This window comes from Enhydra lutris, unplaced genomic scaffold, assembly GCF_002288905.1.
Source record: "Enhydra lutris kenyoni isolate GAN:26980312 unplaced genomic scaffold, ASM228890v2 scaffoldscaffold70, whole genome shotgun sequence".
Lineage (NCBI taxonomy): Eukaryota > Metazoa > Chordata > Mammalia > Carnivora > Mustelidae > Enhydra > Enhydra lutris.
The window spans coordinates 2,326,565-2,353,322 of NW_019154154.1; positions in this window are offsets into that span (position 1 = coordinate 2,326,565).

Consider the following 26,758-nt stretch of genomic DNA (forward strand, 5'->3'; position numbering starts at 1 on the left):
ATCTACACAATTAATACATCCCTATCAAAATACCAACAGTATTTTTCACACATAGATCAATGGGACAGAATAGCAAACCCAGAAACAAACCTACAATGAACTGATAAATTCATCTTCAATAAAGGAAAAAAGAATATGCAATGGGAAAAAGACAGTCTCTCTAACAACTGCTGTTGGGGAAACAGGACAGCTACATACACAGGAATAAAACAGGACCACTTTCTTACACCATATACAAAAATAAATTCAAAATGAATTGAAGACCTAAATGTGAGACCTGAAACCATAAAAGTCCTAAAAGAGAGCACAGGCAGTAATTTCTTAAACATCAACCACAGCAACATTTTTCTAGATATAGCTACTGAAGCAAGGAAATAAAAGAAAAATGAACTATTTAGGGCTACCTCAAAAAGCTTCTGGGGTACCTGGGTAGCTCAGTCAGTTAAGCACCTGCCTTCAGCTCAGCTCATGATCTTTGGGTCCTAGGATCGAGCTCCATGTAAGTAACCATGTGAGGCTTCCTGTTCAGCAGGAAGTCTGCTTCTCACTCTGCCTCTGCCCCTTCCCCCGCTTGTGCTCACTCTCTCTCACTCCCTCTCACTCTCAAATAAATAAAATTGTAAAAAAAAATTTTTTTTTTAATTAAAAAGCTTCTGCACAATGAAGGAAACAATGAACTAAAAGACAACCTACTGAATGAGAGAAGATACTTGCAAATGACATATCTGATAAAGGGTTAGTATCCAAAATAGATAATGTATACAATCAACATCCCCAAAAAACTAATCCAATTAAAAAATGGCAGAAGACATGAACAGACATTTGTCCAAAGAGGACATCCAGGTAGCCAGCAGACACATGAAAAGATGCTCAACATCATGCATCATCAGGGAAACGCAAATCAAAATGACAATGAGGTATCACCTCGAACCTGTCAGAATGGCTAACATCAAAAACACAAAAAATAATAAGCTTTGATGAGGATATAGAGAAAGGGGAACCCTCTTGCACTGTTGGCGGGAGTGCAAACTGTGCCACAACTGTGAAGAACAGTATGGAGGTTCCTCAACAAATTGAAAACAGAACTACCCTATAATCCACTAATTTCCCTCCTGGGTATTTACCCAAAAGTACAAAAACACCAATTCAAAGGGATACATGCACACCTGTGTTTATAGCAGCATTATTTACAATAACCAAATTATGGGAGCAGCCCAAGTGTCCGTCGATTGATGAATGGACAAAGAAGTGATACACACACACACACACACTCTCTCTCTCTCTCTCTCTCTCTCTCTCTCTTTTAAATATTATTCAGCCATAAAAAAGAATGAAATCTTGATATTTGCAATGACATAGATGAAGCCACAGAGCAACAGATTATTAACAGTAAGTGAAATAAGTCAATCAAAGAAAGACCAAGCACCATATAATTCCTTTCATATGTGAAATTTAGAAAACAAAACAACTGAGGATAGGGGGAAAAAAAGAGAGAAACCAAGAAACAGATTCATAACTATAGAGAACATAATGATGGTTACCAGCAGTGAGGCAGTGGGGGGACAGGTGAAATAGAAGATGAGAATTAAGGAGTCCACTTGTCATGAAGAGCACTAAGTGATATATGGAATTATTGAATCATTATACTATACACCTGAAACTAACACAGCACTGTATGTTAACTACCTGAAATTAAAATAAAAACTTAATAAAAAAAAGTATCATACATAGCATGCTTTTCTTTATCTGACTACTTTTCACCATATTATTTTTTTTAAATCTGCACTGATTATTTTCTCTCCTTATAATCTCTGTATACTACTACACCATGTGAATTTATCACCCATCATTTTTCATTCCATTTTGACATTTAGATTGTCCCTGTTGTTTTCCTTTTTAAAATATTGCTTTATTTAAAATAATGAGTCCATAGGGTGGCTGGGTAGCTCAGTTGGTTAAGCATCTGACTTTGGCTCAGGTCATGATCTCAGGGTCCTCAGATCAAGCCCCATGTCCAGCTCCCCACGGGAAGTCTATTTCTCCCTCTTCCTCTGCCCCTTACCCCACCTGTGCTCTCTCTCTCTCAGATAAATGAAATAAATAAGTAAAGTAAAATAAAAACAATGAGTTCATGATACCTTATGTACAAGTACAAGGATGTCATTAGAGACTATTCCTGTAAGGACAGTTGTCCTGTCATAATATATGAACATTTTCAAGTTTCCAATATATCCAATCTCTAACCATACAAAAAAGTAAAGTCATAGTAAAAAGAACAAAATTTTAAAATTAGAAGAAAATTACACAGTGTTTAACTAAACAACACATCAAAATTTGTTTACTACCTCTTTATTAAAGAGCTAAATGTTGTAAAAAATTAAACAAGACATAGAAAGTAAAGGAGGAAAAGGAAAGTGAAAGGGAAAAAGGACTCCTGAATTTGACCATATTAAAACTAAATATGGACCATAATCAAAATTAAAAAGCAAACAACAGACTGAAAAATGATATTTATAATACATTAAAAAGATAATAGATTGTAATCAAAATATAAAGGAATTCTTTAAAGCAAGTAAGATAATTTTGTAAGGGCCAGAATATGAAAGATAAATCAATTACCAAAGGTAAAATCTGAATTGAAAATAAATAGATAAAAAGATCTTTAGCCTCCTTCATTATTTTAATTTGAATGTCCTTTATTACTGGTGAGGCTAAAGATCATTTTATCTCTACAAAAAGATCCTAGAGATTCAGAAGACTGGGTTTCCCATACACAGGTCATACTTCACCCTGGCTGCTAAGGCAAATGCATTGAAAAAGGCCAAGTTACAGTTTCCTTCAGAACATGTCCAACTTATAAACAAATTAGGATCTAATATTTTCTTCTCAGTAGCAGCTGAAAACTGAATGTTCCTTTCCTCCTATACTATAATGAAGAAGGTAATTCAGTTTGCTAAGCTAACATCTTCAACAAACTGTGCAAGTAAAAATGCTTCTGGAGGACATCTTTCTTACCCATCATTACAGCCAACTCCCAGTCTAGGTAAAGTATTTCTTCTCTACTCCACAGTACCCGGTACGTCCCCAGTTGTTGCAATTTTAACACCCTATCATAATTGTCTGCTTAGTGTACCCTACCCTGGTACACTCTTGTGGTCCAGTCGTTAGACCACAGATCTCTTGAAGGGTATTTGTCCAGTTTCTGGCTCCACCCTCTGGACTTAGAATTGTGCCTGGCATAATTTTTATCCCTTAAATACTTACCGAAGGCTACAACTAGTTACTATAGTAGGCACCCAGTTACACTGCGCAGTCTTGCATATGGTTATGTGTGCTAGTGTCCATTTAAAACTAATGCAGACCATGTTGATAAAGTGATGTGGTCCAGGGACTAGGTAATGAACTGAGCTCATTTTCTTTTGGTTTCTATCTGTTTGGTGCCTAGAGAGGAGATGGAAGGGGGGCTTGTGTGAGGATTAGTGGAAGGAGAAGGAGAGAGAGGGAAGAAATATGAAGGATTTGGAAAAAAACAAACAAACAAACTTCTGTACTGATTCTGCCAGATACTAAACTGATTACACATATTTGAGGTTCAAGTAGTTGAATATGTGCTAATGACCCCTTGCATAAATCTCTTTCTCCCAGGAAGCTATTTGTCTCTCCCTAGCAGTGGCTGTTTCTCCTAAGTCATTCTTCAATGTCTGCAGTGGTCATAATAGCAATCTGTCAGCCCCCAAAACCTTTACCAAGCATGCAGAATAAAAGGCTGAGGAAATTCATTTGGCCAAAATAGAAGTTTAATTCCTAGTGGTAGGAACCCAGTTTGACCCTGCACACTCTTATACCAATATTGTTTTGACAGAAGAAATATATGCATAAAATTTAATGTGGTATATTACCTTCCACAGTGAGTGTTTAATATATTATTGTTCTTCCAAAGAACTGCAAGTATTTTTCAAGTTGTTTTGGCTCTCAGTGTTCTTTATGTTGATAAAGAAAATCATTCCATATATGAAACTGTGAAACATGTATTTTAAATTATGTTTATGGGGGCACCTGAGTGGCTCAGTGGGTTAAGCCTCTGCCTTCAGCTCAGGTCCCGATCCCAGGGTCCTGGGATCAAGCCACATAGGGCTTTCTGCTCAGCAGGGAGCCTGCTTCCCCACCCCCCGCCTGTTTCTCTGCCTACTTGTGATTTCTCTCTGTCAAATAAATAAATGAAATCTTTAAAAAATAATAATAAAAATAAAAATAGGGGCACCTGGGTGGCTCAGTGGGTTAAGCCTCTGCCTTCGGCTCAGGTCATGATCTCAGGGTCCTGGGATCGAGCCCTGCATAGGTCTCTGCTCAGCAGAGAGCCTGCTTCCCCCTCTCCCTCTACCTGCCTCTCTGCCTACTTGTGATATCTTTCTCTGTCAAATAAATAAATAAAATCTTTTAAAAAAATAAAAATAAATTATGTTTATGATAACCAGTTCTCAAACCATGTTAATGCTTATAATGAAAATAGTTGCTAATTCAAGAGCTAATTATGTAGATAATGATCCCTACTTCTACTTGTTTTTTAACTACCTTCTAACTTCTAACTTTCTCTACTTAGTGCTTGGAATACTGTAGGAATGATAGAACACAAAATAATGCATTAATAAAAGCTATAATTTCAGTATTTGTATAACAGCTTGTAAGTCACTAGTACCTATATAGTCTCATCTATTACAATACCTTTAACAAACCTCCAAAATAGTACTGCCATTGTAGAGATAAGAAAACAGATTAAAACTGTTGAAGAATTTGCTGAGGTATTACAGCCAGCAAGTGACAAATGTCGAGCTTACACAAAAGCTAATTTCTAGTCAGTAATTTCCACTGTCTAGAAAAACCAATGGGTGTTTTTATGGCTGCGTGAGTTGCCTATCTCTTAAAAATCTATCAGAGTTATGGGTTGAATTATATTCTCCAAAATGTGATGAAGTCCCAACTCCCAGGACCTGTGAATACGAACTTACTTGGAAATAGGGTCTTTATAGAGAAGATGATCAAGTGAAAAGGAGGTCATTAGTGTGCATCCTATTGAATACAATTGGCATCCCAACAGAAAGAGAAAATTGGGACACAGAGAGAGGTAGACAGAAAGAAGATGATGTAATGACACAGACAGAATGCTACCTACAAGCTGAAGGACATCTGAGGCTATCAGATGCTAGGAAATAGTCATGGAACAGATTTTCACTCACACGCTTTAGATGGAATGATCCCCACTAATGCCTTGACTCTAGAAATATGAGCAATTTTCTGTTTTTTAGGCCACCCACATTTTGGTACTTCATTAAGACAACCCCAGAGAGCTAATATAATCAGTGATAGCCATTGATCAGTTTGTGCTCTATGTGCAAATTTGGAGTGAGCACTACTAGGGATATTTCTAAAAATGTATACAATACTATACTGCTTCCCACTTAAGGAATTCAGAAGTTGAAGAAGCTCTTTCATTTTCATTGAGCTTATCATATACACTTATCAAAGCCAGTTCTAAGTAAAACAGAGTTCATCAGGAAGCTGATCACCATCAACAATATTAGTTTTATTGCTATAGGCCTGGCATGACAAAAAAGTCCCATCCACCAAGATGATTACCTTTCATAAACCCTCATCTGGCCTCAAAACTCTTCTCATCATCCTACAATCCTAGAAATCCCCTACTGACATATAGGAAAAGGAACCAAAGAGGACACTCACCTGCCATCCCTTTCCTAGGCTCTGAATCGTATGTATGCATGTTTGTAGGGAGAGGATGAAACCTGGCTTTGCCCACCCATCTTTAGCCATCTCTTAAACCTCCACACTTTGGTGTCACCTCTAAATCTGAATTTCTAGCCCGGTTTTCTCCTCTGCACTCTTAACTCCTATCCCTGCCGGAAATGAGTGTTTTCTTAGCCTAAGCCCGTATTCCTACACTCCTGATTCCCAACCTGCTTTTGCCAATCTCCTCCCCAAAGAGATTGGATGCTACTACTAGATGAAATTCTATTCCAAACATGATATATACCAAAGATCCTGATGGTACTGTTTCTGTACAGTCACTGTACTTGCAAATCTCAGTGCTGTGCTGCACTCACCCTTAGGTAAGACTGCCCACCTACATCAAGTCCAAGTTCATCATGTAAGTTACCACTTACTGAAAGGTTCTTATCATTACAATGATAGACGCATTACTCCTATATATTTCACAATAATCATAAGAGACAGGCACTCCATTATCTCATTTTTACAGAGAAAGAAACTGAAGCTCAACATAGTGAGTCTTGTCACTCACCCATCTCTAATTTTACCATGTTTCATTGCCCCAATTCTAGCAGTTTCCAGGATGTCAAACAAATGGATGATTTAAATATTGGTATTAGTATTGAGAAAATGAATGACTCCAATGACTGGATTTTTAAAAATTCTTTTGTAAGTCAAAGAGTTTCCAATTCTTTGCATGCAAGATTGACTGAAGAACTTATCAGTTGACAGCTGTTCATAAAAAGTATTTTTGATGATACTTATGTGATTTTTTTTTCATATATCTCAAAAGGATTTTAAAGTGAGTGACACTGTTAAAACAACACTTCCATTCCCATCTCCCTTTCAATAAATACTATTTCTTAGACATGAAATAGAAATAGAATTGATGTTGATCCTTATCTCATTTAGTAATAACATGAATACATGAACTAACTGGAAACAGAAGAGGTTCCAATCCATCCCGCTGAAAGATGCATAGCCAAAAAAAATAATAACCCTGGTGGAGATGCTCATCGAGAGAGCAAAGAGCTAGACTACCTCTCATGTACTGACAAGATCATTTTGGATGACTCCAATACCAAACCTGGAAATCAACATGCAAGTTCTGAACCAAGAATTTTAAATCTTTCAACTAACTCCACAGAGAACAGCCATCCTAATCAATGAGAAAAGCATTTGATCCAATTTGAATAACTGACAGCCTATGAGATAAATATGATTATTTCCATCTACTTAAAGAAGGCCTGAAGAGGTTAACAATGATCGTTATTTCTTTCCCACTAAAGTTCAATAGACATGGAGTGATAAAGAATTATCATTTAAAAGCTTTCATAATCTGAGTTACAACTGTCTACTCAGATACACCAGTTCAGCGATACCCCAGTCTTCCACTCTAGCAACCATATCAAGAATGGAAATTGGGACAAATAATTTAATTTCTGAGAATATAGTTCGATATCTCAATAAGGGGCCAAATTACAGGCTGGTAGGAGAACTAAATCACTTCAGACATATAAAGCACCTACTATTTAAACATTGAATACGAATATTCAGTCTCAAGGTACTCAGTGCTCAACCTCAGCACTATTTTTTTTCCACTTTGATAGTCAAATTGGTAGAGAATTTTGAGCCATGTGAAATGAATTAGGAGCAGCTGTTCAAAATACAGGAGTATCAACAGATGTTGTTACCTCAAAGGACCCCAGTGATGGCCAGTTTGAAATACTTCATCGTGAAGAAGATGGAGAAGGGCTCTCTTTTTTTCCCCCATGGTGACAAAATTCAGATTTGGACAACACCAGCCTCAAGATCTCTTACTGTAGCCAATACAAAGCAGGGTGCTGCAGATATGATGAATTTTCCACATATCTGAGACTCTTTTGAATGTAAATACACCACTTTCAAGGCTGAGATAAACCGACTTTAGTTGGCATGTTATTCTTTTTAATAAAAATGCACTTTGATGTTGAAGGACACATCAATTATTTTTTAAAAGAATTTTAGCACTATATTAAAATGCTAAAATATGTATTTAAGATAGCTAGCTCAGAAGTAATTGCCAAATATTTCTTAGCAAAACATGAAAGGTGGGAGATAAGAGGAAGACAAAAGATGGACAAAGGAGAACACTGTGTGACACACGTTTAAGTAGAGGACACACTCAAGTGTGTTTTTTGTTGGCACAGCCAGGCTGGCAGACTGCTGGAAGACAAACGTAAGACTCAGGTAAGGAAAGTCACGTGACTGTACTAGAAGGTGGCACCAACAGCCTCAATGATGCAGTCAAGCTTTTTTTTTTTTAATTTTTTAATCTTTTTTTTTTAAAAGACTTTATTTATTTATTTGACAGACAAAGAGATCACAAGTAGGCAGAGAGGCAGGCAGAGGGGCGGCGGGGAGGGGAATCAGGCTCCCTGCTGAGCAGAGAGCCTGATTTGGGCTCAATCCAGGACCCTGAGATCAGGACCAGAGCCTGAAGGCAGAGGTTTAACCCACTGAGCCACCCAGGTGCCCTGTTTTTTAATTTTATTTTTAAGATTTTACTTATTTATTTGACAGAGAGAAAGACAGCAAGAGAGGGAACATAAGCAGAGGAAGTGGGAGAGGGAGAACCAGGCTTCCGACTGAGTAGAGAGCCCAATGGGGGCTCGATCTCAGGACCCTGGCATCATTACCTGAGCCAAGCAAAGGCAGATGCTTAATGACTGAGCCAACCAGGTGCCCTGCAGTCAAGCTTTAGATGCTTGTTAGCAAAGAAAAGTAAAAACAGAGGCTAAGAACAGAAATTAATGAAAAGCAAAAAAGAAAAAAAAAGAATAATCAACAAAAGTAACAGTTGATTATTTGAGAAAAAAACTATTAGAAATTTCTGAAGGATATGAATATTAATTGCCCACTAATTAATCAGTACACTCAACTCAATTCCAATCAAAATCCTGATGAGGACCTCCATGAAAGTTGACAAACCTATTATGAAATTTATACAGAACAGTGAAAGGCCATGAATGGCCAACAGACTCAAAGAGGAGTGTGGTTTGAACTTGTCCCGCTATAAAACGAAAAGAGAAAATGACAGGAAAAAAGAGCAGAGAGAAGAATTAATCACATACAAGTATGGGCACATGGGTTCTATGCATTATAAAATGTATTTCACAATGATTGTGATACAAAATAAAAATGGAAGAACTCCACAGGGGAAAATTCTATTTTAAGTTTACTCATTTTTTTAAAAATAATCTCTGTTCCTAATGTGGGGCTTGAACTCATGACCCTGAGATAAAGAGTCTCATGCTCTTTGGACTGAGTCAGCCAGGCACCCCTCCACAGGACAAATTCTTGAACATGTAGACAGATATGTCCAAGAATGTCCATAGCAGCATGACTAGAAGTCAACAAAAAATGCCCACTAATAACAGAACAGATATAATGTATTTATAAAATAGAATACTATTCAACAGAACAAAAACCATTAAAAGTAATTACATTAATAAATCTCATTGACATGCTGAATGAACAAAACAAGTTAAATGTACACATTGCAACTGCATTCATATATAGATATGAAACCAACAAAGGTAAATAAATCATCATTTATTGTTGCAACTTATAGCAAAGCTATGAAGAAAAAGTACTAGCTCTATGTGAGGGGAAGAGGAAGTAAAATAAAAATACTAATAAGAAAGTTACATAAAGGGCTTCAATAATGTCATTTTTTTTTTTTCCAGTCATCTTTTCTTAAACTAGGTAGTAAATACAATCAGGTTAGATCTTCAAAATACGCAATCATCTGAATGGTCTGACTACTCAGCAAATCTAAAAGGACAACTGCTATAGCAATTTTATCAGAGTCCAAGGCTTCCCAGGCATTTTATCTTTAGGAAATGAATTCTTGGAGAGTTTGAAGTCCAAACAGCAGGGACAGTGGGGTGGGATGGGCACTTGGAGGTTCAGATCAGTAGCCTACCAGCCAGTATGAATACATTTCAACAGTCAGTAAGTGCAGTCACACTAGTGCCTTCCCCCTAAATAGTAAATAGCCCTAGATATATGAGTCATCTTTTATTTCTTATAACATATGTACTATTTTTTATGTATAATAGCACTTCCAAATAGTAATATAATGCAAGCCACAAATGTGAGTTACTTATGTAATTTTGAATTTTCTGTTAGCCTCATTTAAAAAAATGAAATGAAACATTTTAATAACATTTTGTGTAACTCAATATATCCAAAATATCATTTCATTAGGTAATCAATAGGTAAAAATTGCTAATGAAGCATTTATATATTTTTATACTAATGTTTTCTAATCCAGTATGTATTTCATACTTAGAGCCCATCTCAACTGAACTGGCCACAAGTTGCAAGCATTTATTTACTTCAAGTATTTATGTAGCTAGTGGCTAAAGTACCAAACACCACAAGTATAGAACATTTCATAAGTTTAAATGATAGAAATAGGAATTTTCATATGTATTGATATGGAAAGATACCAAACATATTATTATTTAATGCAAAAAAGGAAGATGTAAAAAAGTACATACAGATTATCTGATCTAATGTGTGTAAAACTATGGGAAGAATGTATTTTTTGTTTCACAAAACTTTTAAAACTAACAGCAGTGTTTCTTGAAGAGAACTAGAGACTGAGGACCCAGTGATATTTTATCTGCAATTTCACACTTCTGTGAACTTTTTAAAGTATGTATATCTATTCATTTCATTTTAGAGAATAGAAACAAATAGTTAACAAATGAAGCATGGAACAGTTAAGAAAATATGAAGTGGAACTAGCTAAGCAAGGGAAATCTCACTCACGTTTCCAACTAGAGATGCCAGAACTACTGATTTGATAATTATGCAATCATCTGTGCTTTTCTGTCTGTTTTGACAGACAGGCATATTAAATAGGCCACAATGATCACTTGCCCTGTGAACATTCTACTTTTCTCAACATTGCAACCCCTAATCTAACTGAAGATGGATGGAAGATTAGGGAATTTAATAAACCAAGACAGAAAGATGTCAAAACTTCTATGGACTACGACTTTTAAGACTTAATACAAATGCACTGGCACATGAGTTCTAGATCTAAAACTCCCTTGGACACTATTTTAGTAGCCTTATAAAAGGAGGAAGTGAACTTGTATCTGACCTAAATTGTTCCCAACACACCCATGGTTTGTGATCATCATTTCCTTCTAAGTGGGTCTCAAACAACTTTTAAGGACCTTTTTGAAGCTTTGCTTAGGGGTCCATCAGCATTTATTAGGTCATATTCCAGAGTCTTCTATACTTATTTTTTGGAAAATCAGGAGTACATGGTCTTATCTTTACTCCTGACTCCTTTCTTGTTTCCATCTATCTTCAGGATCAACAGCACTGTTTGGGAATCTCTCATAAAAGTTCCATCAATGTTCTTAGATTATTTAATATTGATCAGGTAAGTTGAAACCTTTTGGGGTGGCCTTGTTCTACTCCACTTTTTAAATACTGTTAGTGGGGCACCTGAGTGGCTCAGTCATCTGCCTTCGGCTCAGGTCATGATCCCAGGGTGCTGAGATGGAACCCCACATTGGGCTCCCTGCTCAGCAGAGAGCCTGCTTCTCCCTTTCCCTCTGCAGCTTCCCCTGCTTGTGCTCATTCACGCACACTCTCTCTCTCTCTCTATCAAATAAATAAATCTTTAAAATAAATAAATAATAAAAATAAAAAATAATAAAAATAAAATAAATAAATAAAAATAAAAATAAATAAATACTGTTTGTTATGCCATCTCTTCTTGTAATGCACTTTTTATGGAGAAAAAAAGATAAGATCTAGGATATCAGTGACAAGGCCTCCATCTCATCATAACTTCTTACACCACCAGCACAAAACAGTAAGCCTATCACTTACTCTTTCTTCTCTCTCCAAAACAAAATCAGAATTTATTCGCAGCTTTATTACTTTAGTCCAATTCTTCAAAGTCTCTACTGCCAAGCCTGATCAACAGTTTTCTCCCCCATCAAGGTGTATATAGTACTGCAGCTGGCCATGAGAGGGCAGCAGAGACCTGATGCCAGGTGGTCACGTGGTCTAGTGAGGCTGCGACCAAGGAAAAAGAAGCCAGGAATCCTGATCTCACTAACCACAAAGCCCCAGAAATACTGGGAGTGCACCAAGCATGGCCTGAGCATGGGGGTATCACTGGTTCAATTCCTTCAATATTTGATGAGTAAACTGAAAAATCAATTTCACTTTTTTAACCTTATTTTTTGCTATATTCCAATGTCTTTTAAGCACATAATATAGACCATCTTTATCAATGATCCACTCCAACAGTTCCTGATTTAGCAGGTCTGGAGTTAGAACCAGGACTTTGTATTTGATCAAACACGACAGTAGACTCTTACTCATATTAATGTTTGAAAACCATGTCTAATCCCTTAATGAAATCCATGCAGTTTAGTTACTAAATCTTATCTTTTATGCTGTATTATTATTGTTCTTCATAGTTGCTCACATTGTCAACTTTTATCTTCCATTAATTTCCCCCCTCCAGGACTCTCAGAATCTTATTCTTTTTCATTCCCAAACTTACATATTCAACTACCAACTATTTTAGAGGCAATACAGCGTAATCAAAATAAAATAATGTGCTTGGAAATCTGATACCCCCCAAGCCTCAGTTTTTCTCCGTAATATTGAGATAAAACAGAATATATTTGACATGGGGATTAATGAAATATAAGTTAATAATTTAGAATAGTGATAGGATCAATGTGAACTCAATAAATGCTCATTTTACTTCTTTTATTCTTCATAGTAACCAGAGATATGTAATCTACATCCCTCCCTAGCACCCATCTCCAATGGTTCTGCTCTGAAGAATGAGGACGCAGGCCACCTTGCTTAGTACAGGATTACAGGTAGAGGAGAGAAGAACACTAGCCCTGCCTGAGAAAAGATATGGGTCTGAATGCAAAGGACAGGGAAAGAAAGAAGTGAGTGGCATATCCCCTCCTGTTGCAAAATACTGAGCTCCAGTAAAAGAGAAAGACACAGGAGAGCTATAGACTTTGATTAATGCTTAAGAATTGCATTAAGTAGTAAACATAAAATAATGTAACAGTTTAACTCCAAAAGTTACTCTTTCTTGGGCCTAAACTGAATGCTGTCCATACAAAATGTTTCTACAAATTACTATGGTTTATTATCTATGCGCAAAAAATACAAGAACAGAATCAAGATGAACACCTTATTTTGGGCAGATATTTATTATTAAAATAACTGGCAAACCATCAGTATTTGTCATGGAGCCAACCACCAAAGCAAGCAACCACAAGTTTATATCAATATTGTATGTGAAACGTAAACGCAGTTCAGATCAGTAAGAAACAAAGAAATACATATAGAAAAAGATCCGAAATCAGAACTAAATTGTCAATTTGTTATTCTGTGTAGTTTAGTGGAACATTTCAAATGAAAGTAAAAAGAAATTATTACCTCAAGGCCTTAAAGCTAATAGAGACCCTTACCAAACCTAGCGATAACTCCCTTCACTCTGCAGACCTCTAACCGCAATGACCGAAAGAGTGAATAAAAGCCCCCAGGTCACTACAGAAACAATTTTATCCATTTTATCTCAAAGTTGCTTTTTTCAAATAATTCTTCCAGATATAAAGGCAATTCCATTTTCCACAACAGCTGGACACAATGCAGGGAGAGGACGTCTGTGCTCTGAGTCTCAGCTTCCCCATCTGTAAAGTGAGTCCAAGAATTCAAACCTCACTGAACAAACCAAAAGCACATCACATAGTAACTCTAGCCAAGTGCCAGTCTACACCGGTGCTCCCCCTCACCTTTCTGACCTTACATAGCAACCCTTGTAAAACCAAGTACATGTTGGTGTTCGCAATCCTGTCTTCTTCTACAGTTTCTAAATAATGGATGGCAGAAGTGATGCATTTGTTTGTTACACTTCTTAACACACTATTGTGAAGAGAGTATAGATTGGCATTAGTAGCTATTGAATTCTATCCATAAAGAGATTTCTAGTAATTTTCATCACAGATATTCACCCCTTACTGAGTTCCTGTGGCTGGTTAGTTTGGCTGACTGGATCAAAGCACAGCGAGTTTAAAATCATAGACCTCATTAGGCATAAAAAAGGACTTCTGGGATGTGGAGAAAAGGGAACCCATCATGCACTGTTGATGAGAATGTAAACTGGTAAAGTCACTATGGAAAACAGTCTAGAAATTCTTCAAAAAGGTAAAAATAGAACTACTATCTAATCCAGCAATTTCATTTCTGAGTGAACTGAGATCCAAATATCCAATATCCAAAAGAACTGAAATCAAGATATTAAGGAGATATTTACACTCCCATGTTCACTACAGCCTTATTCCCTGTAATCAAGTTTGAGAAACAACCCAAGTGCCCATTAAGAGATGAAGAAGAGGTGAACCATGAGAGACTATGGACTCTGAAAAACAATCTGAGGGTTTTGAAGGGGCGGGGGGTGGGAGGTTGGGGGATCCAGGTGGTGGGTATTGGAGAGGGCACGGATTGCATGGAGCACTGGGTGTGGTGCAAAAACAATGAATACTGTTACGCTGAAAATAAATTTAAAAAAAAACTGATGACCATAAAAATGACAACAATTAAAAAAAAAAGGAATGAAAAACTCCCAATAAAGATAATAAATGTGGGAAAAAAATATAAAAAAAAAAGAGAGATGAATGAATAAACAAAATGTGCTATGTGCATGCAATATTATTTGGCCTTAAAAAACAAGGGAACCTTGACATTACAACAACATGGGTAGACCTAAAGGGCATTATGCTAAATGGAATAATCCAGACACAGAAAATCAAATACTAGATTTTCTCACTTACATGTGGCATCTAAAAGAGACTCATAGAAGCAGAGTAGAATGGTGGTTGCTAGGGGAGGAGGGAGGTACAAAGTTTGGATTACACAAGATAAAAAAGTTCTGGAAATCTACTATACAGCACAGTGCCTACAGCTAATAATACTATATAGTATACTCAAAGTTTGCTAAAAGAGTAAATCTTTTTTTTTTTTAAAGACTTTCATTTATTTATTTGACAGATCACAAGTAGGCAGAGAGGCAGGGAGAGAGAGAAGAGGAAACAGTCTCCCTGCTGAGCAGAGAGCCTGATGTGGGGCTCAATCCCAGGACCCTGAGATCATGACCCGAGCTGAAGGCAGAGGCTTTAACCCACTGAGCCATCCAGGTGCCCCAAGAGTAAATCTTATATTAAGTGTTCTCACCCCCCAAATAACAATAATAATAAAGACAGGAGGAAACTTTGGGAGATGATGGATAAGTTGATAGCCTTGATGGTGGTGGTTTTAAGGGTCTCACTTATTCCCAAACTTAGTTTATACACATATAAAGCTTTGTATATGTAAATCATACCTTGATAAACTTAAAAATAAAGTAAAATTAGTTTTATTTCTTTTAAAGATTTTATTTATTTATTCGACAGAGAGGGAGAGAGATCACAAGTAGGCAGAGAGGCAGGTGGTGTGTGTGTGGGGGGGGGCTCCCTGCTGAGCAGAGAGCCCAACGCAGTGCTTGATCCCAGGACCCTGATATCATGACCTGAGCCCAGGGCAGAGGCTTAACCCACTGAGCCACTCAGGAAACCCTAAAATTAGTTTTAAAATAAAAATAAGAACACTTCTTATGCCCTGAAAATACCTACTATTGATTATAGGCTATTGGCGCCTGGTTTGCAGTCTTCCTATTCACCTCAGCTCATATCTCACCACCATCATAAGTAATATCCATGTGCCTGTGGACCATTCAGCAAGCAGGCTGGCCTCACAAATCAGTGACAACCTCATCCACCAACAGATACTTGGCTCTTCACTTCTTGACCTCACCCCCAACTGTCCCACCTCTGAAATCTTAAACTTTAGTTTCCTACACTTAGTTTGTGTGCCCTTGCTTCTCTCCTTCTATCACTCTATTATACCTATTATTTGATCTTAGTACAATTTCTAGCACCTGAGCTCTTTATTCTCTCAAACTTTGAGCCCCAGAGTGAATGAATTTCCTCACATATTTAGCCTAGATCTCACCATCATTCAATGTCGTCAACTCCTACAGTTTCATTATTGTTGTGCTTTCTAGCATGCCAACCTTTTTTTTTTTTAATTTTATTTATTTATTTGAGAGAGAGAGAAAGAACCAAAGAGAGTGAGGGTAGGAGTAGAGGGAGAGAATTTTCAAGCAGACCCCCCACTGAGCACAGAGGCTGAGGCAGGGCTCCATCTCACAACCCATGAGATCATGACCTGAGCCAAAATCAAGAGGAGGACACTAAACTGGCTGAGTCACCCAGGTGCCCCTAGCATGCCAACCTTATATCAGCCTAATCATCTAGCTTCCCTTCCCTTTATCCAAGTGGTTAAGAGCTATGGAGAAAAGGGTACAACATGCAGAATAACATACCACAAACTTAAGTTCTCCATCTTCAGGTGGGCCCCGTGGAAGGCAACCTTCCTCTTCCTTCCCATTCCTCTTCACGGCTTTTTCAAACAGCCCCCAGAAGATGAATTCATTTCCCAGCAGATGAACAGTCAGCAGAATTCTAAATTCACAGAGAAAAGAGAGACCATCATGACTTTCTTATTGCTTTTCTTCTTCTTTTCAGCCTTTTCTTTGTAGGGGGAGAGTGGGAAGAGGAGAACCAGGCTGAGTACTACTAGCATTCCATTTTATCCCATCTATTGGTTTATTAGCTTTATACTTTAATGTTTTAATTTTAAGTCACTTCTCTAGGATTTATCCTATGCATTTGAACTCTAATCACAGTCTTCCTTCATTAATGTTGTATCATTTCACATAAATGGAAGAACCCTTTACTAGCATGTTGTATAACCCAACCCCAACCACCACTAGTGTTGTTATACTTTTTATTTTTACATGTTATAAACCCCACAATACACTGTTGGTGACTTAAACAATTACAATTTAAAGAAACAAAAAAACTGGGGGGGAAAAATTAAAGAAACAAAAAAATTGGAAATTTCTATTTATCCACACATTAACCATTCTAGTACTCCTCTCTCTGGTGGATCCAGCTATTCATCTCATATTGTTTTCCTCGAATGTTTCTTGAAGTACAGGTCTGCTAACAGGAAGTTCTCTCAGATTTTGTTTGTCTAGAAATGTCTCTTTTCTTCCTTCCTATATATATTTTTATTTTATTTATTTTTTATTTTTTATTTTTTTAACCAAAACAGAATTCTGGTTTGACTTTTTCCTTTCTTTCAGGCCTGTGGAGAAGACATTCCATTGTTTTCTGGCTTGCATGGCTTGTTGCATGAGAAGTCAACAATATTGCCTATCTTTGTTCCCCCCTACAAAAAGTGTCTCCCATCCCCTTTGGTTAAGAATTTTCTCTTTATCACTGCATTTCAGCAATTGGATCATTTTGGTGGTTGGGGGGTGGTCCTTGCTTAGATTCTTTTAGATTCACAGAGTTCTATGTATTCAGTATTAATCAAGAAGGAAATTTTTTTTCAGTATTTCTTTTAATATTTATTCTGACCCTCCCTCTTTCTGGAAGACCAATTCCATGCATGTTAGCTTGCTTGACATTGTCCCACAAATCACTGAGTCTCAGCTTTAGAAATTACACTTGGTTATTTTTTATATCTTCCATTCCTCATATATTTATTCATGTTTTTAACTCACTGAACATTTTTATAATACTGCTTTAAAGTCTGATAATTTCATCATCCTTGTCATTTCTCCAACTGTTTCTATTAGTGTATTCATTCCTAGTTATAGGTCAAATTTTCCTGCTTTTTTGTATGTCTAGTAACTTTGTATTATACACCAAGAATTGTATATCTTTAGGTTACAGAGTTTCTGGATTTTGTTGTTTTCCTTTAAAGAGGGTTACTTTTTTTGCAAGAAAGATTTCCACCCAATTTTTTTGAGCCTTCTTTTAATACCTTAAAGGCAGATTTAAGGTAGAACTCTAGGAATAGTTGAGCCCTATGACAAAAAAAGTGATCCTTCATTTAGTCCCTACTGAAAGTCCCAGGTTCTACCAAGTCTTTCCACCCTAGCTGGTCAAATTCAAATATCTCTCAACCCTGTGAAAGCTCTGGGAATTATGCAGTACACATCTACTTTGTAGTGGCTCCTTCTCTGGCAGTTGTACTTCGTACTGAATATAATGAGCTTGCTCTCTTTACAGTTCTAAGTCTGCCCAAATCTGGTTCAGTCTTGAAGGTGACAGAACAGTAGCATACTGGAGCACCATCTTGATTAAACTGCCTAAGTCTAGTATAGGTTATAGCAGCAGTACTAATCACAAGCTATTTGTAATAAGACCCAATATAACTCCACACTGGTTCTGGCCAGATTAGAACTTCTGAACTTTTCTCTTTGGACCTTAAGTAATCTTAAAAGATTGCAAATGGCTTCAGAGACCCTATTGTCTAACCATACATTTAGAAATATTTGCTCTTGGGGCACCTGGGTGGCTCAGTGGGTTAAAGCCTCTGCCTTCGGCTCGGGTCGTGGTCCCAGGTCCTGGGATCGAGCCCCGTATCGGGCTCTCTGCTCAGTGGGGAGCCTGCTTCCTCCTCTCTCTCTCTCTCTGCCTGCCTCTCCACCTACTTGTGATCTCTCTCTCTGTCAAATAAATAAAATCTTAAAAAAAAAAAAAGAAATATTTGCTCTTTATTTTTTACTGAGGCATGAGCATTAGCACAGCAGTTATTTCTCTTTCTCAATAGAGAGGCATGACTGAGACAAAGACAGAAAAGACAGAATTAGTCTGACAAAGAAATTGGTGATTTTTTTTTCCCCTAATGTGATAAAACAAAGAGGGGAGAACCATCAACTCCCTTCTTGAAAGTTGCCCTTAAAGGTAAAAGCTCCACTCAAATTTTTACCTCCTACATGTTATCCTTTAAAGGTTTCTATGAGATCTATCACCAGTCTACAAATTCCTGCTTTTTTTAGTTTTTCCTAGTTGTATCAAAATGTATCTGGATAGCAGGGAGCAGAAGAAACAAGAAATGACCCAAGCGACCCAGCAAAAGGCTTTATTTCTGACTAGAATGGATATAGATACCAATTCTCATTATGGTTGGTCAAGGTACCAAGGGATGATAGGCATAAATTTTTACTGTTCTTAGTAAAAGTAAAAAACATATGTTCTATAGTTTATGACAGAGGGAAAGTTCTGTAAGGGAAAATACCAGGGGATCTTGTAACCCAGAACTTTATTCCCAGATTGATATTCTGTTTTAACAGTGGATGTGAACTTTTTGGGTACATGAATCTCTTTGAGAATCTCATAAAATTTTATTTACCTTCCAGAAAAACACATATTCACATGTCTAAGAAATATCTTTATCTTTGGTTTTCCTTCTTCCTGCCCCAGCGTGCATACATGCGACGTGTGACACACACATGCTTGTGCCCACGCACACCAACACTGTCAAGTAATCCTGAGCCCTAGGTAACAAATGGCCCTGAAACTGTAGCTGTTAATAACCATCACTACCATGAGAGAACTACAGCAGAGTGGCCTCTTTCCCCTCAAAACATTCTGGCCCAAGAGAGAACAAATGATTCTCTGAAAAAGATCGAAGACTGAATAAAGGGTAGAGAATATAAAAACAAAAATAGAGTAAATTATAATCCAATAAACTGATTGACCAGGCATGGCTGCCTCACAAAGAGCTGTATCAATCATCTCTGCTCTGCAAGGTCTGAACTGAACAAAGGGAGACTCAAAGGGAAAAGATCATTAGAAAGGTAAGTTCTTTTGAGGGACAAAAAATGAAGAGTCTCTTGGGGCGCCTGGGTGGCTCAGTGGGTTAAAGCCTCTGCCTTCGGCTCGGGTCATGATCCCAGGTTCCTGGGATCGAGCTCCGCATCGGGCTCTCTGCTCTGCGGGGAGCCTGCTTCCCCCTCTCTCTCTGCTTGCCTCTCTGCCTACTTGTGATCTGTCTGTCAAATAATAAAATCTTTAAAAAAAAAAAAAAAATGAAGAGTCTCTCTGCCTTTTGTTACCTTCTTGGGATCTAGAAATATGGTTTCATGTAACCTCATGACCAAACTTAAGGTGGTTATTAAGATATGCACAAAAATTTCATTCTTTCTATATCAACAGTTGAAAAGTGAGGACATGAACTTGGAGAAGGGGTAAGTATAGGCTGGCAGATAACAACACTGAAGAGTGTGACTAAAATGTCATCATCTTAAGGTGACAGAAGGCAAAACCTACCATGAGATTTCTATCACCTAGGGCACATCTTTGGGGGAGTTTCTGGTGGATCTTTGGTGACACTGGGGAAAGCCATCCTTTTTTTTGCATTTAATGGGTATCTATCTCCTCTTGGTGCCCTTACAGTAATAGAGGCTTGAAAGACAGCAGAGCTCATAGGGAAACAATGTAGCTTCCTATGGAGACAAGAATGTATCTAGGGTTTGAATTAATACAAAAGTTAATGGGTATTGACAACTAAGATACCAAAAAGTGAAGGCAGTGTGGCTGGAAAAGGAGTTTAGGAATCCCTTGCATTACCTGATCATTTTGCATCTACTCTCAATTGTAACAGAGCCCAAGATGCCCTAGGACAGTGGATTACCTATAGCAGAAGTAAACATGCTGAAGGACATGGGCTCTGGTGGCCTCTGTGACAACACCAGCTCCAAGAGGAAAGAAAGGCAGCTATACCCTTGAAGGAGGAGTTCATTACTCTCTTGAAGACTACAAATGGAAGATGAGGGAGACTGGGAGACTGAGGGGCCCATGGGCCTATAAATAAGATAATATTAAGAAGAGATAACAATGAATAAAACCATTTTGTGTAGGCATTGTCTTGTAACAAGATTCTCTGAAAGTAGGAAAGAATACCAGAGAATTGACTGCACAGACTGATTAGTGGGTATGCCTGAATTACAGCAATCTGAGTAGGGCCACTTGAGGATCCCTAGGTGTAAAGGGAAACATACGGTTCAGAGCTACTTGAGGCGGTTTAATTTATTTAATGAGAACCAGGGCTAAAAAAAAAAAAATCCAAAAATTCCAAAATGCAGGAGATGTTCAAACAGCTGAGATGAGAGTGCTCCAGCCTGTAGGCACTCTCTGTGAAGAAAAGCCCAGGGCTGACAAAAGCACCAGGGAGCCTTAGAGATGATCTAGTCAAACTTTCATTTTATAGTTGAAGAAACTGAAGGAGGCCGGAGAAGATGGAGAGATTTGCCCCAGGTCACATACATAGTTGGGTCAGCATAGATGTGATATTGAAGCCCTTAGGTTACCTCTCCTAGTCTCATATTCCTTCCAAGAATATGAGATCATTTTGATCTGTGCCACAAATTCATCTAACAACTGTAAAGATAAAAACTTGATAAGCAGAGACAATACACTACCAGAGATGACATTTATCTGGCCAATGAACTAATAAAATCTATCAGGGATACTGCATGTGATTTGACAGATCATTATCTGTGATATGTATATTAGCCAGTTCACTTGCACAACTTGTGCTCCAAAATGGACATTTTTAAAACTATCCCAATAAGGGACTTAACCATAGCAAAGATGACCAACATATGTAGAATCTTAAACATTGTTAGGATACAGACATGATCAGAAGAAAATTCCAAACACAGGATATGTTACCATGCTAATTTCCTCTGAGATTTACCCCTATTAAGGACAAAAAGACAAATTCAACAGAAATTCAAATTTCTCTTCATATGAAAATGAATTTTAGCTTCTCATGGTTCTCAGAGTATAGATCCCCAAAACTTAATAAAATATCATAAACAGAACACAAGAACACAGACTTTTTTAAACTTTTTAAACTTTATTCATTTTTTTTTAAGATTTTATTTATTTATTTGACAGACAGAGATCACAAGTAGGCTGAGAGGCAGGCAGAGAGAGAGGAGGGGGAAGCAGGCTCCCCGTTGAGGAGAGAGCCCAAGGCGGGGCTCGATCCAGGACCCTGGGATCATGACCTGAGCCAAAGGCAGAGGCTTTACCCCATTGAGCCACCCAGGTGCCCCAAAACTTTATACATCTTACGTGCTATTAAAATCACATGGTAACTATGCAGGAGATATTTTTTTTATAATCTTTATGTAACTTTCAAAAACTTGAGTTTATTTTCCTCTTTTAGGGTACAATTTGGCCAGAAGAAGATGGTGACTTCTCACTTTAGCGTTCACTAAGGGCTCATTATGATTTAATAGAAGGAAATCATTCCATGAGAATGAGAAGCATATAAGGAAGGTAGAGCAGATCATCCCATGGGACTATGTGCAACCATCGCACCACTACTACAAATACACACAGATTGCAAAGTATTTCGATTTGACTGAGAGGCATGAAGAATATAAAGGTTATTAGGATTCTGGGAGCTTATAAGAACTAATATCCAAAATATAAAGAACTATGCCATACAGAAAATAGCAAGAGGAGTGAGGTGAAAAATAAGAAGAAAACATGGGGCACCTGTGTGGCTCAGTTGGTTAAGCCTCCAGCTCTTGGTTTTGGCTCCAGTCAGGATCTCATGGGTCACAAGATCCAGCCCTGCACCCGGCTCTATGCTCAGCGGCAGGGGAGTTCCGCTTGAGTTTCTCTCCCTCCACCACTCCCCCAACTCGCACATACTAGCAAACTCTCTCTCAAATAAACAAATAAATCTTTTTTAAAAAAGGAATAAAACAAATTACTATTTCGGTGCACTCTACCCTTGGCTCTTGGAATGATTATTTACATGGAGAAGTAAATGGCTTATGAATGTAATTATGGATACAACAGTAAAGGTAAAACAAGTGGTATCACATACTCATTTGCAGGGAAATCAGTTACAAAGCTTTTGTTTTCTTGCTCCTCCCACCATCTCTCCTGAACCTCTTACCTGACCACCAAGAGTATCAGGGCAGAGAGCTCTAGAGAGGAAGAGGGAACAGCTTTGTCTCCAGGTAAGCACTAATGATCTATGGTAATATTGTTTACCTGTTTTCTGCTGTTTCACCTTCACTGAAAAACTTTTCTGAGGATCCCTGGTAACCATCAAGTTATTAAATTGATATCATGTGGCACTGACCTCCTATGTACTCTTGAAACCCTTGACTTTGGGGACACTAAGGAGATCCCCCACTTTGGACAAATCCTCTCAGTCCTTTCGCCAGTGACTTTTTTGCAGGCCCCCTCTGCACACGCATTCCCAGAGAGTCCACTCATCTCCTTCCTCTCAGTCCCCTCGCAATCTCATCAGCTCTCCTACCTTCATTCACCTCAGCTCTCTTCCACACAATAGCACCTTGTTTTTGTCTAGAAGTTGGCAGAATGTACACAGCCTTTCCTTTAATGCTCCCAACAACCTACTGATCTTTATTTTAAAGAAGAGAAAATGGAGAAACTCAGGTGTAGTCACAGGCCCAGAGTCTCAAAGATAGAAAGTGGCAAAGTCTGGGGTCACCTTAGTGGCCCATTCGGGTAAGCGTCTGACTCTTGGTTTCGGCTCAGGTCATGCTCTCAGGTTTGGGAGATTAAGCCTGGCGTCAGGCTCCACACTCAGTGTGGTGTGCACTTGGGATTCTCTCTCCCTGCCTCTTCTGCTCCCCCCACTTGCACTTTCTCTCTCTCTCTCTCTCTCTCTCTCTCTCAAAACAAATAAAATCTTTTAAAAAAAGAAAAGAAAGTGACAAAGTCTGTAAACAACCCTCTCACTTAAGTCCAGGGCTCTTTGCACCCCATACAGGTCTCCAAATGACTCCCAAATGTGTACCTTAATGCGTTGTCTTCTTTGCCACGTCCCAGACAAATAACCCATTTTCCACTTACTATGAAATTTATATCAATACCCACATGACTTGCCATATTCCCCAGATGCTTCCTCCTTTGACTTTTTTAATTGAAATAAAATTGACAAAGAACATTGTATTAGTTTCAAGGGTATAATGATCAGCACACTAAATCTTGCCAACACCTAGAACCATTTAGAAAGCTTAGTTAGAAAGTTTCCTTGTGATGAGAACTTTAAGCTTTACCCTCTCAGCAACTTTCACATATATGAGAGTATTATTAACTGTCCTCTCCATGCTATACATTTCATCCCTAGGACCTACTTATTTTATAATTGGTTTTATCTCCCAACCAAAACCTTTCAATTCACAAAACTTCTGTCCTTCTTCTGGTTCTTGGATTTGTTTCCCTACAGGCGTACACTACTCTACTGTTACCTTAAAAGTGTGTTAATACACTGTTAGTGTCTCTACCATGTTCTAATTGACCACATGCTCTGATTCTGAATTAATCTTCCTGCTATGTCCTTTTCATTGCTTTCAGGGATTCTGCACTACCTTCAGAATAAAGTTCAAATGTCCAAAATCCTGTATCATTAGGCCCCATTCCATCCAGAATTTTACCCACTGTTCTTCCCGCGTGTAGTGTGCATTCTACACGGAACCACCCTGGACTATTTTTTTGCATTTTCTGGTAGGTGCACAAAAATACTGGTTGAATCAAACCTGTTGAGAATGCATTGGCGTTACCCAATTATGTGACAGTAAAGAGACTGAAGCCCCTTCCTGCATTTCTATTCGTTAGCACTCCTTTGGATAAGCATCCTAAAGCCTTTTTCTCGCCCTGCTCTTAAATATTGGTATGTGCATATTGGTTTTCATGACATAAATAAGTAAATCAAAACTCTGAGGACATACGTTCCTGTACTTCACTCAAGATACTGGACTATATGCTGACCAACCAAAATATTACTAGAGTAATACAAACTTGGTAACATATTCATTTTCCATGAAAAAGACTTACCATAAATACTGAAAATACATTGTAATAGTGTTACTGTTGCCAGTCATAAAACAAATTACTCCTTTTTTGCATAATAGCTAACATGCAGTTTCATAAAACTTTAGATTTCAGACATTTCTAAGTAAAGCAACAAAAGTAATTTGTTAAATTTGCTCATATCCTATGCATGCTAATACTTCCAAAGTTAAAGAACTATAGAGGCAGTAACAGTCACCTAATCTCAGATATGCTAAGTCTTCATGGTCTCTGGGACTGTTAACTAGAAAGATGAGTAAGAAATGAATACCTGGAGAGTGATTAAAGAATTACTTGTCAAATTAAAACCTCCCTTTATATTGTGTTACACCCCCAAATGTTGGTCTCAAAAAATGGCCCAATTATATAATATTATATCTTGTTAGGCGTGGCTTACTTGACCCAACAGACAGGTAGGTAAAGAAAAGTGAAGGCAAAACCTCATGCTGGATGTCCTTTCCTTTAATAACACACAGCAGTGGACATTTTATCCTACCTAATGACTCTAAAACAAATTTACCTTACAGAATCATAATCACAATATGAAGAGCATTTATCAAAGCCAAGAATTTACCTAAAGATATAAAATAACATTTGTTTAAATGTGTCAACCCCAGGACAGGATGCCTTCTGAATTGTCCCTAAAACACCACCTCTGTTCTATTTAAGGAGATGTCTCCCTGTCTCATTTAGGGAGGACTTGCTGGTGGTTGACCCACCCTGGATGTTTCTCCAAGTGACTTTCTTTGCACCAAAACTGACACCCACAGCCCCAGCTACCCAAGGTCTTCCCGGTCATATGAAGCAAGCTAGTTGACAACCTGGCTCTGTCCTCACTCTACTTTCCCCATTCTCTCCATTTGCTCTGATGTCTTCTGTTTCCTTGTCCAGAGGCTTTTTAGGAAAAGAACATCACATAGAAAAGTGAATTAGGAAGCTGGAATCATGATCCTGACCCTGTCCCTAATTAGCTGAGTGACCTTAGCCAATTCACTCTACCTATCCTTGTCCCAGTGACCACATGTGTAATAGTTGGAATCCTATTTCCCATGCTCATTGTGAAAATCCAAGGAGGTCAGCCCAGTAAAGCATTTTGAAAAGAGCAGTGTGGTAAGCACAATACCCATGTCTTTCTACCTCCACTATCTTTCATCCTTCAAACAACTATGTTGATATTCTGAACTTTAACCAAGAGAATGCAAACCAAAGCACAGAGAGTGACATTCCAAGATAGCACAACAAAGAAAAATCCATCACTGTAATCCCAATTTCCACATTCCATACTTAGTATTCTCTTTAAAAACCATGAAGGAAAAATAAAATAAGATAAAAACAGAAAGGGTGGCATAAGAGACCATAACCATAACCATAAGAGACTCTGTAGTTCAGAGAACAAACTCTGGGTTCCCGGAGGAGAGGTGGTTCGGGGGATGGGCTAAGTGGGTGACAGATATTAAGGAAGGCACTTGTTGGAATGAGCACTGGGTATTCTATATAAGTGATGAAACACTGAATTCTATTCCTGAAACCAATACTACACTATATGTTAACTAACTTGAATTTTTAATTAATTAATTAACAGACCATGAAGGGCCTCCTGGTCCCTCTGCCATTGAATCTTTTCATAAAGGGAAAGATGTTTGGGGTTGGAAGTGGTCAAAGTCTGTGACAAGTTGAGGGGGAGTGACTCAGAGGGCAAATACTATGTTCTGGCTATCAATTACCCAAAGAGATTAATGCAGATTCCTGACATTTTTGTGGAAGTACAAAATTAGACTTTTAGGGGGTGTAAAGAAGAGAAAGACAGTATAAACATAAATGTATAATGTATAAAGAAAGGAAAATGAAAATTAGTAAAGGTTGAAGAGCTGTCTCAAATCTTTTTTAAAGTATAGTTAATATACAATAGGCTATTAGTTTTACGTGTACAACATAGTGACTTGATATTTTTATTTTTTTAAAGATTTTATTTATTTATTTGACAGAGATCACAAGTAGGCAGAGAGGCAGGCAGAGAGAGAGGAGGAAGCCGGCTCCCTGCTGAGCAGAGAGCCCGATGTGGGACTTGATCCCAGGACCCTGGGATCATGACCTGAGCCAAAGGCAGAGGCTTTAACCCA